This window comes from Bombus pyrosoma, linkage group LG17 (assembly GCF_014825855.1).
Source record: "Bombus pyrosoma isolate SC7728 linkage group LG17, ASM1482585v1, whole genome shotgun sequence".
In the NCBI taxonomy this organism is placed as follows: domain Eukaryota; kingdom Metazoa; phylum Arthropoda; class Insecta; order Hymenoptera; family Apidae; genus Bombus; species Bombus pyrosoma.
Window position 1 is genome coordinate 4593628 of NC_057786.1, and position 13261 is coordinate 4606888.

General features: G+C 39.3%; 1 pseudogene; it reads right to left on the bottom strand.

The window, feature by feature from the left end:
• Positions 1–180: 180 nt before the first annotated feature.
• Positions 181–1321, bottom strand: LOC122577094 (annotated as a pseudogene).
• Between the last annotated feature and the right edge of the window lie 11940 nt (positions 1322–13261).

A 13261-nucleotide genomic window follows, 5' to 3' on the forward strand; every position in this document is an offset into this window, starting at 1 on the left:
TGTCCATACTTTGATTAATGTTAACTTGTTGTTGTTGCTTTAGGGCTGGTAAATCTACCGACCTACTTATATAATATCTTTCACCTTTTGTTGCAATTTTAATTGCTGGTATCTGTTGCTGCATTGTTAGGCTTCTCTTCACTATCACTAATCGCTAATTTTACTTAGCACTAAGGAAATTCACAGATCACTACCCCGGGGCACACGTCTGTTTACTTCGGTTGCCCGGGCAGAACTGTAGCAATAAGATTGATAATAATTTTCCGGTGGTGGTACAGTTGACTCTTGGAACGTTTCCTCTGGATTCTCCGCTGTTTGGTATACTCGAGGTGGGATTTTTCCTTGGCTGTCTAATGGAAAATTTCGAGAGTAGCACATCTCGGCTGTGTGTCGGATTCGCGAGCGTTTGGAACATTTTAATTTCATTCGGTTATCTGACGGTTGGCTAAAACCTCGTGGTTGTAAATCGGTAGCACTTCGTTCAGTTACGGGCGGAGTATTGTTAGATTGATTCTTTGATTGATTCTGACGGTGGGCAGCACGATTCGATTCTCGTAACCATTGCTCTTTGTCGGCTGCTAATTGTTGGGCGAGGTTGAGGTTTTTTGATCGCTAGCTACTGCTATCTGTCCTTTCGATGTCCATGGCTACGCGTCGATCACCGGCGTGTCGTTTTCGTTTTGGACTGCGTAATTTAGTTCGTTGAGTTGTTGTCGGAATCTAGAGTCGAAAGATTGTACGGTTTCTGTCATTCCTTGTCTCAAATTTCTCAATTTATCTTTGCAATTGCTAACGGTGTTTGGTGCTGACACGTTTTGTCTTAGGCACGAATGTAGGTCTTCAAATGAGTTAATGAGAAAGTAATATTATATCGATATGTTGGATCTGTAACTGGTAGTTTTCTGATAATGCAATAATCAAGTTTATCGATTTGAGTTTTGCAAAGATTCCGTTCGGAATCTCTTCGGACTGTTGACAAAATTCTTGAACGACAAGTCTTGCCTTTTTATATTTTAGCGTGTCATGGGATGGGTATTTATTTCTAAATACATACTTAGAGCCAACTATGTTTCGCTCTTGTGGTTTCACGGCAATTTTCCATGCTCCTTATTAAACTCTTAATCCCTATCGAGTGTGTAGTCAACCACATTAGCACTTGGCATTTAATTCTCTTTGCCAAATGGCTGGGCTTTCTTAAACACATCATCTGTTGTTACAATTTCTAGCACTTTATGGTTTAATGACAATTCATTTCTAATACTGCTTTCAGTTGACAGCTTTCAAAGCCAACTGGCTCACCATCATAGTGCTTCTCTCTCATGGCGGTTCATGCTGAACTTTTTCCCCGGACGTCCGGACATTACCTTTTTCGATTGTCCTTGCCTCTCTCAGGCTTGGTAAACTACTATTTCGTCATCAATTTCTGTCCCTGTGACGGCACTCGACAGCAGCTATGACTGATCGACGGCAGCGCAGTGGTTAGCGCCTCAGCGTCATCCGTCCAGAGTTCCGCACCGGGGGTCTTCGGTAGCCGCCGAAGAGCGCCACCCTAGGACGCCATAGGTGTCGTCACTCCGAAGGAGTTTCTGGACCTCCTCGGACTTGCACGACGGCTCTTTATTCGTGGCGTTAGGAGGCGTGGTCCCTCCTGGCGGCCAAATCGACAGACGAAGGAGCGCCCCGGCAGTAATTCGAAAGAGGCCCCGGGACACTCCTGCCAAACGTCGGAATGGTCACCGTGGGGTTTTAGTCGGTTTAAGTCCGGCACTACCCCGTCACCTTCGTGCGAGGTGTTCGCGAGGATTTCCCCACGTATAAAAAAAGAGGAAAGTAATTAGCGCCTTTGGTTACGAATTTTCGGGACCGGGTTGAAATCCCGGCGCCCGTTTTCCGATTTTTCTTCCACGACATCTAAATGAGAAGAAAAAGCAGCAGTACCTCACAGCGATATCTACACCAGCAGCAGCACTATCACCACACAACTACTACGCCTCATCTCCTTTAGCAATTCGTGTGAGAGTTCGGTTTTTCGTATTTCACTGTTATCATGTTCACTCTCATCTATAAATTTGACATTTTTGTTATCCCATACTTAATATTAACGAACAATTATATATAAGATAATTTGCTTTGATTGCCCGTTTTCACATCGGATGTAGAATTTGATCTCTCTAGTTACCAAGACTGTTCGTGCAGAGTTTTAGTGTGAGAATTCTACACACTATATGCCTTGGCTTGACAACGAAATATGCCTTCCGTTGATCTCGGTTTCCGCAAATTTATTCACGCTTAGCTCTTTACTGAGTACATACATCTTGGTTCCGAACATTTATAAATACCTAAGAAACACTTCCTGTCCAATATTCAAAAGTTATCCTATCATGTATGTAATATCGTCAATGGAATATATTGTTATTATATTCTGATATTTGTGATTTATTTACAATGAATGGATTGTACAGATATAGACAGAAAAGCGATGGTAGTTTACTATCAACTAATCGCAATAACACGCTACAATCTAGACAATTCTCGACACAACTGAGGTGGCTGTGTATGTGAGTAGTCCGTGGTATTAGTTGCTGCTGGTTGTAGATGCCGCGCTGCTGTTGGGGTTACTGCAGTATTTTTCTCCCTATTTAAGAATCGTGGAAGAAAAATCGGACTTCGGTCGCCGGGATTCGAACGTTCGTAACCTAAGGCGCTAACCACTGCGCTACCGTCGTCCGTTGCTAGTTAGTGGCGGTATTTGTGTTGTCGAGTGCCGCCACACAACGGATCCAACGTTCTCTTTCACGTAGACCACACACTCTCGACAACGCTAGCAACACTATACTCTACAACGCAACTCGTACTCTCTCGCTACAACTCATTCAACGTTCTCTCTCGACACTGACTTCCCGATTGATACTCTTCGACTTCTCAACTAAAAACTGACTGCTCTCGCGTATCTTTTGTTTTTTCGCAGACCCACCACGCACGTGTTTCGCGACCGCTCGTGGCCAAGGCCAGGTAGGCCCTTTTTACAAAACTATACGATTGAAGAACGCCTCGGCTCTCGCGACATTGTATGTGGTTCACCCGCTAACTCCTAGGCCTTTTGTCCGCGATACTACATGTAGAGTGCTGCAGCATCCATTTCTCACATAGCTGGCCGCTTATATGTCTTCTGACTAAAACGATGCGTGCAGTCTCGATTGGACACAAAGATTTTAAACAGTTTAGAAACAGAATACCAGAAATATTTCAAGATCATGCACAGACGAGGGTACGTTTTTTAGATTATTGCTAATATCTGTTCGATATACATTAGAATTAAGGTTAAAATCATGTAAACAAGAGAATAATAAAGTACTACATCCTGATGCGGCAGAGTTATCAATTGAGTAAAATCATCAGTTATCCTTCATTATCGTCGGTTATTTTTTTTATGTTTGACAATTATGACGGGCTATAATGTCAGCATTATTTCTTATCCCCCATATATATTTAAGTAAAGTATAGATCTAATATTGTTTTATGACAATTTAAAAAATTTAAATATTAATATAAAAATTTATGGCAATTTAAAATTTAAAGAATTACTATTAAACTAACATAAATAACTATTAAACAAACATAAAATAGGTTGCATTGTATATGATGAGAAAGTAATTACAGTTTTACCGTTTTCAATGTAAATTTCATTTTGATATTCCTTATATTTTTTAGTTGTAGTAAGGGGAGAGGATCACATTGAAGAAAACAAGACAACTGGGAGAGAGGGATTAATAATTGAATTCATTAAGAAATTGCCTGAAGAGGAGTGGATGAACATCATGAATGTGATGTGGAGAACGAGAGCAGTAGCAAATGATTGAATGAAAGCTATAATTTGCTCACTTCGCTTTTAAATGTAGGTTATATGAGCTTGGCAACAGCGTTGAATACAGAGTTAGGAAAGTGGATGGAAGAAAGGAAGGTCTTGGAGAAAGAGTCAGACGGCTTCCCAATCGAGAAGAGAAAATCGAAGAATCACGTCTTCGCACTGAACGCGTTTAGGAATAATAAACTAAAGAGGAAAAAAGGGAAACTGTACGTAGCTTCGATAAAGTAAACAAAAAATTAATGCTGTACGGAATTGCGGATGATTAAGATGATAAGAGGAAAATGCGAATGAACAGTAAATACAGCAAAGACAGAGCAGGGTCTAATGAAAGAGTTTTAAACGTCGGAAGGGAAGTGGGAAGGGAAATGAGAAGGGAATTGTATAGGAGGTACAGTGATAGAGAAAACATTAATATGTAAAGACGGAAGGACTGAGAAAAATATTGAAAAACCTTCAAAAATATGATATGAAAAATGAAGCAGAGATAAATACAGACAAGACGAAATTAGTAATTTTTGTCACGCGAGAAAGAAGTAAAAGCCTGAAAAGACGTGAACTAAACAGGGAAATGTTAGAAGTAATGGATTGATATAAGTCTGGCTGTTGGTTCTCCTCGAGAAACTCCTTCAGAAGACACATAGCGCCACAAGCGAGTAAATGTGAGAAGGTGATAAACGCTACTTGGAGCACGATTGCGAGAGCGGGACTAGATACATTAAAAAGCAAAGAGTATTTGATACACACATCGGTTAAGTCGGGGTTGCTGTATGCAGCGCAGGTATTAGGATACTGGCAAAGATGAGAGAAAGCGGAAAGGGTACGGAACATATTTATGAAGACGAGTATGAAAATAATACAGAACATACAAATACAAGCAAGGATTAGAGTCATCAACCATTTACCGGGAGTGATCAGAATGGATCGTGAAAGGTGGCCACAGGTATGCGTTAAGAATTAACAGGTACATTCAAAATTTTCTTGAAAGATTGACGCACTAACAGCATGTCCGCTGTCCACATCGATCAGTCCTGGTAGACGTACGATTAAGTCGAGGATAGCAGATACAGAAATAGACAAAGAATACGTGAAATGTAGTGTTTGCACGATGATGGAAGAACTTTGACATCATACGTAGAAGTATGTAGGAATAGACCATATAATAACTAATGAGCTACTAGATAAATAATTAGATAAATAATTAGATAAATGTGCAAAGTATATAAAGAGAGGCCGACGAAATGTTAGTAGACGTTAAGACCTACGAATACTCGAGATTATATGAAACAGATTATAATGAGGATGGTTTGATTGAAAGAAGTGTGGAAAGACAGATAGCGAGAACGAATAATCGAACAGGAAGAACGGTACAGTGTGAATGATATCAAGTCTACAAACATGTAAATGGTTTAGATGGTATGTAAATAAATTATAAATACAAAAGCAATTTAATAAAATGGGAGCCTATAATATTTATAACGATATTTCTTTTTTGTAAAAATTAAATTATCCTCTGCATCGTATCAACAATGAATCGAAATATAATAATAATTATTGATTTTACTTATTGATTTTAGTATTATTATCAGAAAAAATGGTGTTCCGCGTTAATCTAATCGTGATTTCATCGAAGATCGCATCCGTACACTGTGTTGCGAATTATCAACTAAAGAGCGACCGGTCAGGTCCAACCGATCGGCCGATATCGCGAACCTTGAGTGAATTAACGCTCAAGATGGTGAAGGTTTAATAGATCGACACTAACAGTGTAATTTGGCACTTTATTTGCACTTGTTGTTGTATACAAGCAGAGTTTGATGTTCTGAACACGACGGTTGTAAGATCTTGTTGAGACTCCAGTATGTCACTCGCACGGTACGACGCTCTGCTGATGACTGTCCTAGTATTTTCTTGATATTCCCCACCAGCCGTTGAGACTCGTCCGTCCATCGTGCCTTCCCGGCCGGGGGTTTTCCCTGGATTTTTTTTCCTAACCTCTGAAGGGAGCTCTGTTCGAGCCATAAACGGACGGCCGCTCAAAATCCCAAACACACTGAGCTCAAATTTCATTTACGTGTTTTCTTCCATAACTATAGCTTTACAGTTTTACTTATTTATATCTCTATTCGTTTATATATTTATACACTCATTTATTTATTCGTTTATACTTATCAGTCCGAGAAATTCCGGCTCATTTAGCAACAATAACTTTATGAAGCCATTTCCACCTTCCTCATTAACATGCAGCTTCAGAACATTCGCTTCTTGCTTTATACTCCTGTTATGCTTGTTCGATTCAGAGTGGTTAAATAAGGGTTTATTGTTTGCTACGACCACTGGACAAGACTCGCTGATTCCGGTATCTGTCACTCGCTGATCTCGATATGCACGGTAATAGAAAGTGTTCGCAGGTGGTCACTTGCTCTTCCCGCAAAGACTATATTTCATCACGTTGACCAGATCACCACCAATGTAATTTCCTGATTATTTAGGCAGCCCATCCGCGTGTCTCACACCCATCCAAACTTTAAACGACCATTTTCTGGACGAGATACTTACTCTGCAACCTTCGAACGGTTTACGCTAATATTCCAATCTATGAGTTAATATTCTCTTTTAAATTTTTAACATTGCCTTTTAATCTATCTATCTCCTATCTCCGTAAGAGGCTTAGGGAATTCTAACGTTAAACGTGGCGTCGTTATTAATCGTAGTAAAGACTTGCTTACGATCTTCGTTCACTCAGTCACACCATGGATCGTCTCGTCGCGATCACGTTAACAAACAGTTAGATAGACGAGCCAATTCTTTGTAAAGAGACGGATACCGATGGAGATAAAAGAGGCGACTGGGACGAGCGAATGACAGAAGGCGAGAAATGATCTGTTGCTGTGGAATGTAGCGGATCTGGCTAGAAAGGACAAGGGTTTCTGGAAATACGTGGAAATACTTGGACTTATCGGATTGGTGAGAGTGAGGGCTGGCATAAAGTAGAATCTCTACTACCGAAGGACATGTATGGGAAATTGCAGCTTGTTGAAAACATAGCAGTTGAAGCTAGGACAAAATGTGGTATATTAATAGATGTGAGATTAGATTGGAATGTAGGCGAACGGAACTAGAACTTGGAAAAATGATGCAATAAAGAGTGAAAATTAAAAGCTATCTACAATAACAATGGAATTAAATGCATTAGCAGGAAAGCTATACATGAAGTTATTAACCGTTTGAGTCCCAAGATTTTGAGTCGAAAAGACTCTACTGGTTTTGTATTTCATTGCTATCTTCCCAATAATTTATATTCAACAAAACTTAAAATATTTATAAACTAACAGTCCGTATAATAATATAGATGTATTTCATAAAATAACAAATATGACGAGCGCTATCGCGCCGCTTGTTTCTCTTCGCAATCGATTAAGACAAACGCTATCGCACTGTTCGGCATTTTTCGACTCTATTTTTTCAATGACCCCTGGCTCAATGGTTAAGGATATGAAAAATGGAGAGTTCACATATACTGACAAGTAAGGGTCACTGGTCACTATTCAATATTATTAATCCTACGTTTCACAGGTACTACAGGAACTTAACCAAAGAGGAGAGGCCAAAGTACTTGGAAGGGAGGATGAAGTGGAAGGACAGAATAATCATAGCCAGATTCAGGTGCGGAAACGAAACCAAAGCGAAAGAGCATTGGAAAGAGGAGGAAGAAAGAAGGTGCAGATTATGTGGAGGGGAAGAAGAGGACCTGAGACATGTACTAAAAGAATGCGAAATAACAGGAGGAACAAAGGAAATGGAAGAAATATTAAATGGGACTGGGGAAGGACTAATGGACCTGAGAGCGATAATAGAGAAAAGAAGGGTAAAGGCAATACAAGAAGGGGTGGAAGGACAGGAAGGTAGCACAGAAAGGAGGCAAAAAGACCAAAGTGGCAATAGTGTGTAGGCTAAGTTGCAATAAATCGTAGGCATAAGTGGAAATGATTATAAGCATTAGTGTTAGATTAGAGATAAGAAGGCGATTAGTGCAATAAAGAGCTGTAAAGAAAGCTGAAAGTTCGTCCAAAGCCGAGAGGCACGGACTAAATAAAAATAATAATATTAATCCTACGTTTCATGGGTGGTTCTTTGCTAACAGGAAATTACAGATGAGAAAATATTGATACAAACCAGCGATCTCCAACAATGGATAGAAACGAAGTACATCTGAAAAGAAGGTGGAAAACGCTACATACAGAACAAACCATAAAGCAACACAAGGTGAGGATGGTAGTGACTCTAAAATACTTAGCAAAGTAAACTAATAATAATACTACCAATACTTACCGAAGTCTGGTTAAGCAACACAACATGCGAGGAATGGAAAAATTTACAGTAATTTTCCTGAAAAAATCAGGAAATGGAGCCCTTTTGACCAATTGCTTTGACCTGTCGTATGGCGAAAGTATTGAGAAGGATTCTAAACGATAGACAGGTGCATTAGGCGGAAACCAATAAAATTGTGGATGAAAAACAAAATAAATTTAAAAAATAGAGGAGAACAATGGAGAACTTAGCCGTACTGTTTGTAGCTATTAACAAAGGGTTAGGTTATCAGGACATATTGACTACGTTCATCGACGTACAGCTATATAAAAGAATAGCTTAGCAATGGAAGAACGAAATATATACGACGCTATAACCTCCCTAAAGAAGATAAACAATGGAAAAGTCTCTTCCAAGTATCTATTTTTAGCATCGTATTATACAACATTTGTACCACGGATATTATATCAAACATAGATAATTTGCGAATCGTTGAGATACGCAGACGACATCGTCATCTTCATCTCGAGCAACACACTCCCTATTGATAAGGAAAGAATAGAAACTGTTATAAATGCATTAGCAAATTATGTTTTTGATGTTTGGGCGCCAGTGCCGAAGCATTTGTCAGGATCCCTCCCCCTCCCAATTAGTCAACCACATCAAATTTCAGGGCAGGTTCAAGGAAATTGACCCTCGAGCTTGGTTTGAATGATAAAGTTAATAACAAAAATAGAAAAACAAGGCTAGTAAGAAAGAAAGAAAGAAAACGTCGTAATATAAAGTTTGCGATCACAAGTCGCCAGAGAATCGAAAAGAAACGTAAGCAATTGAATTTTATCAAAAATCGAGAAACGTCTCGCGGAATGTACTCGTAACACATATGATTAAACTACTCTTATTCACAAGAAATTACAAAAAATAATCGTAGATCGCAACACACTTACATTTAAAACTTATATCTTAGGAATCAGAAACAGTAAATTATACAGGAGAATAGGAGAATCGGTACGCAAAAGCTCTGCATCGCTAACACAAGAAGTACTCGAAGCACGGAAGACAGGGCGAGACTGCTGATCGTAGCTCGCGCTAACCAAGGTATCCTCGCTTAACGCGTGCGTGAAGCAAAAAGGCTATCGACAACATAATTCACTTATTTACACACCGGAAAGCGAAGAAGAAGCCAAGAAAGCCAAAGATCAAACGTTTTACTTCACCACACACGCGGTTCCGAGCTTCCGTTCCGTCCAGGGAACGGGCACTCCGCAAAATAACGCAATACGCGACCTTTACTTGGTCCGGAACGATCTCTGCCACACAATCGTTTCTTCCCGTTCGCAAAAACAATAATCCACTGTGACCACAAAAGAACGTAGCCGGAAAAATAAAAAGTAGGTCGCTATCATGTATCACCTCGCACCACGTGCCACGGTGGCCAGCTACGCTCTTTCTTCAAGATGGCCGCTTATTCGACCCCGCGATTGGTGATCGATTATCGATCTTCCCAGGCGTCACGCGGCGCTTCCTTCGGGTCACCGGTCTTTGAGGCTAGGTTTTGCTTCTTACTAGGATAGAGCGCATGGTGCGTGCGTCTCTCTTATCTATTTTACAATGAATTACTTACTACCTATTTTACTATGAAAAAGAGGCTATATGCACTCCTTATCCAGGAAGTGTGACAGTATTTATCATTATTGAGGATTAGCTGATGCATTCGAAATTTTCTCGAGGGATAGACGTCGATTCGCGACATTTTTTTCTGATTTCGGATCCGCATTTTCGGTGGTTAATGTTTGGGCACAGAATCTACACACGCCTACCTTGCTTTCGCTTTCGCTTGAAAATCTGTCATAAACATTAACCGTCATTCTAACGGAATAGTCTGGTGAATGCGCGCGCGCTTATGTGTGTGTGTGACTTCTGTCATATTGAACATTGATGATACGAAGAATCTTGAGAAAATTCAAATATCAACCAACTTTTCCTTCACTTCGCCGATTTCTCCCGATTCCTCCGGGATTTTGCACGAAGCTCGCTCGGCCTGGCGACTTCTCACTGAACGAAAGATACTGTCCACTTTATCATTCTCGTCGACGATGAGGAGAAAACTTCATTTCAAAATTTCACCTCAGCGACTATGGAGAGAAAACAACGAATAACCACGCCAACCACGACTGTGTGATAGGAAGCTGAGATCCAGGAAAACGACTCGGCGAAATGCCTGGGAATTATAGATCACAACCTCAAAATGAATCTATGTATTAAAGACTTCAGCGAAAAATAAAGAGAAAAGTATTATCATAAATAAATCATAATCATATCATAAGTCATAAGTAAGGAAAGCATCTAAACCGATGACAGGCATTCTATTGCATAAATTTCAGATCAGATGTGTTCCAGAATATGGTCTGCAATTCTTTCTCAACCCACAAGGAAGGAATGCAGAAACATTTAGGGAAATTTACAGATTTAACACAGTTAGAACCGGTATGTGGTATAGGATTACTACTCCCGGATAATGAACGTTGAAGCTGGGTCATGAATGTGGATACGAGGATGAAACTTCTTGCAGAAAGTAGTTCTAAGGAGTAACGAGATATCAAAAGTCATGGAAGAATAAAGAGAAATATATGATGACTATTCTCAAGGGGAAAGGAATCCTATAATAACGTCATATAAAAATACGAATAAAATAAAAACAGATGACAAAAATAAATAGAAAAATGCAAAAATATATACCCTAACAAGAACCACGCAATCCAATGTACAAAGAAGAAATACAGGAATCTGATGCGCTCAAACACTACGCAGCAAAGAAATAAGAATAAACGAACATACTTTAATGAGTGACATGTTAAAAAATATGGGTATCTCCCTGAAGAATGACATTACATACTAGACAGCTAGATCCAAAATTCCAAACTACTCGACCAATGGAGTAGCGAGTATAAGAAGATAGGGAAATCTAGAGGTGAGAGCAGGATACGTTATATTTAATTATCTCAGCATATTTATTATAGAAGTAATTGTTATATACTAGCCCCTGGAAGAAAAGGCCCTGGGAGAAGGAAAAAGAAACAATCCTGTATCCATCCTTACAGATTCAAGAAGCATCCTCGCTGTAATTATATATAAAATTAATACAGTCTATACAATTGAGCAGAAGCAAGAAACAAACGTGTAGAGAAGGAAAATCGCCAACAAAATTAAAACTTCAGAGAGGGAAGCTAGGAAAGAAGTTCTGGAGAAAGGAATTTCTCAGGAAGAAAACAGCCAAAAATTGGCCTCGTGTAGATACCCGTGCACATAGAAATGACGAGTATTGAAGGAACTGAAGCTAAGACGAAAGAGTACACGATAGGAGTCGCCCGTCCCTCTCCAAACTAAATGGGGCACTTCCACTAGAAGATCTGAAAGATCACATAATAGAGAGAGCTTGAAGAAGAATAAGAACACGAATAAGAGCATAAACGAATCGCAAGGGATCGTAACGCTTCTAAAAAGAAGGGAATAACGAATGAAATAGAAAACCAGAAAATCAGTTTTGGGAATTGGAATACCGCTGCGCAGTAGAGGAGACGAAGACACAGATCACTTGATGAATAAGCTGATTTGAAGAATAACCTGATAAAACATAGAAAGGAGATTGGAGGACTCCAGCAGATTGCTGATGAGCAATCTAAAGACGATAGGGAAAGAAGTATAACATGGACATGTATGACAAAAACTGCATAAAATACCCAACAAAAGCAATAAATAATATGTACATATATATAGTATAAATAAAAAATGCATTTGTTTGTTTGTATTGTTTGATAAATTTGAGTGTCAATAAAAACTAAAATAAAATAAATCATTTGGCACGAATGTAAAGTACAAATCTAGTAATAGAATGAAATAGACATATTAACTTGCGAGACTGCGTGAAGTTAATCATTGTGATAACAGATTAAAATCTGAGAAACTATTGTTTCTGATTAACATGTATGTACGCGTCCGAACACTTGCGGTTGTGAACGGGTTGTCGGAGAAAAGCAGTTACAGGCCAGACAGTTCATTACAAAATGGCTGTATCGTTTTATTAGATGCATGACTATTAAGGAACTGTCCCTTCTAGATACGATATATAATATCGTCTTTTATGTGGTCTCAGACGATCAGACCACGACCTTGAACTTCGTAAGACGGAAGACGCTCATACTTTATCAGTGACTATTAGTATCTGCCTCTACATCTGCCTGGATGAATCTGCTTCGTCGTGTCCGGCGATCATACCACCATCTGGGGGTGTCGTAAGACAACCCTATTCTAGATGATGACTGTGCCCCTTGTGTGTGACGGCCAGAACATGAACTTTGGTTTATGTCACGTGGAAGACAACAGCTCCTGAGGATTGATTCTTCGTATCTGCTCGTCTTGTGCGACAGTCAGACTATGACTCTTCTCGTCAGATAGAAGGCAACAGCTATTGACGCCTGATTCTTCGCATCTGCCCCGCAGTTCATCGCTTAAAGTGGAGGTAAGGGATAAGAGATTACTTTTTTTATCGAATGGTTTATGACACTTGTTAAAGTAATAATATATAAAGTTTTATTAAATACAAAATTTATACGTAACAGAATAACTATTTTATATGTAACAGAATAACATGAAGTATTAACGTACACCGCTCTCTTCTCTTATACATCTCAAACTGGAATGAATTTGTTTCATTGCATATACATTCATTCAATACATACCCGATGCGCTCGTCTCATGGCGTTTTCCTTTTGTCTTCCTCTCTTTCGTTCCTCGCTCGTACAATACAGATGTACATATCTATTTTCTAACAACACTGCTGGTGATTCCTGAAGGGTCTTGAACAATGTACTTATAGAAAACTTAGTAATAAGACGATGCAGTGTTCCCAATAACGAGCGCAATGTAGATATTCCAAATTATTCAGACTGAACAACAGCAAGAACGCATACATACTAGTTCGTAATCGTTATATGTTACTCCACACGTCGAATCTCGGGTTTCTCGAATTATATTTAAATCAAAATGGTAGTTGCTGTCGTCAGAAATAGTCGTTAAACTATTTCG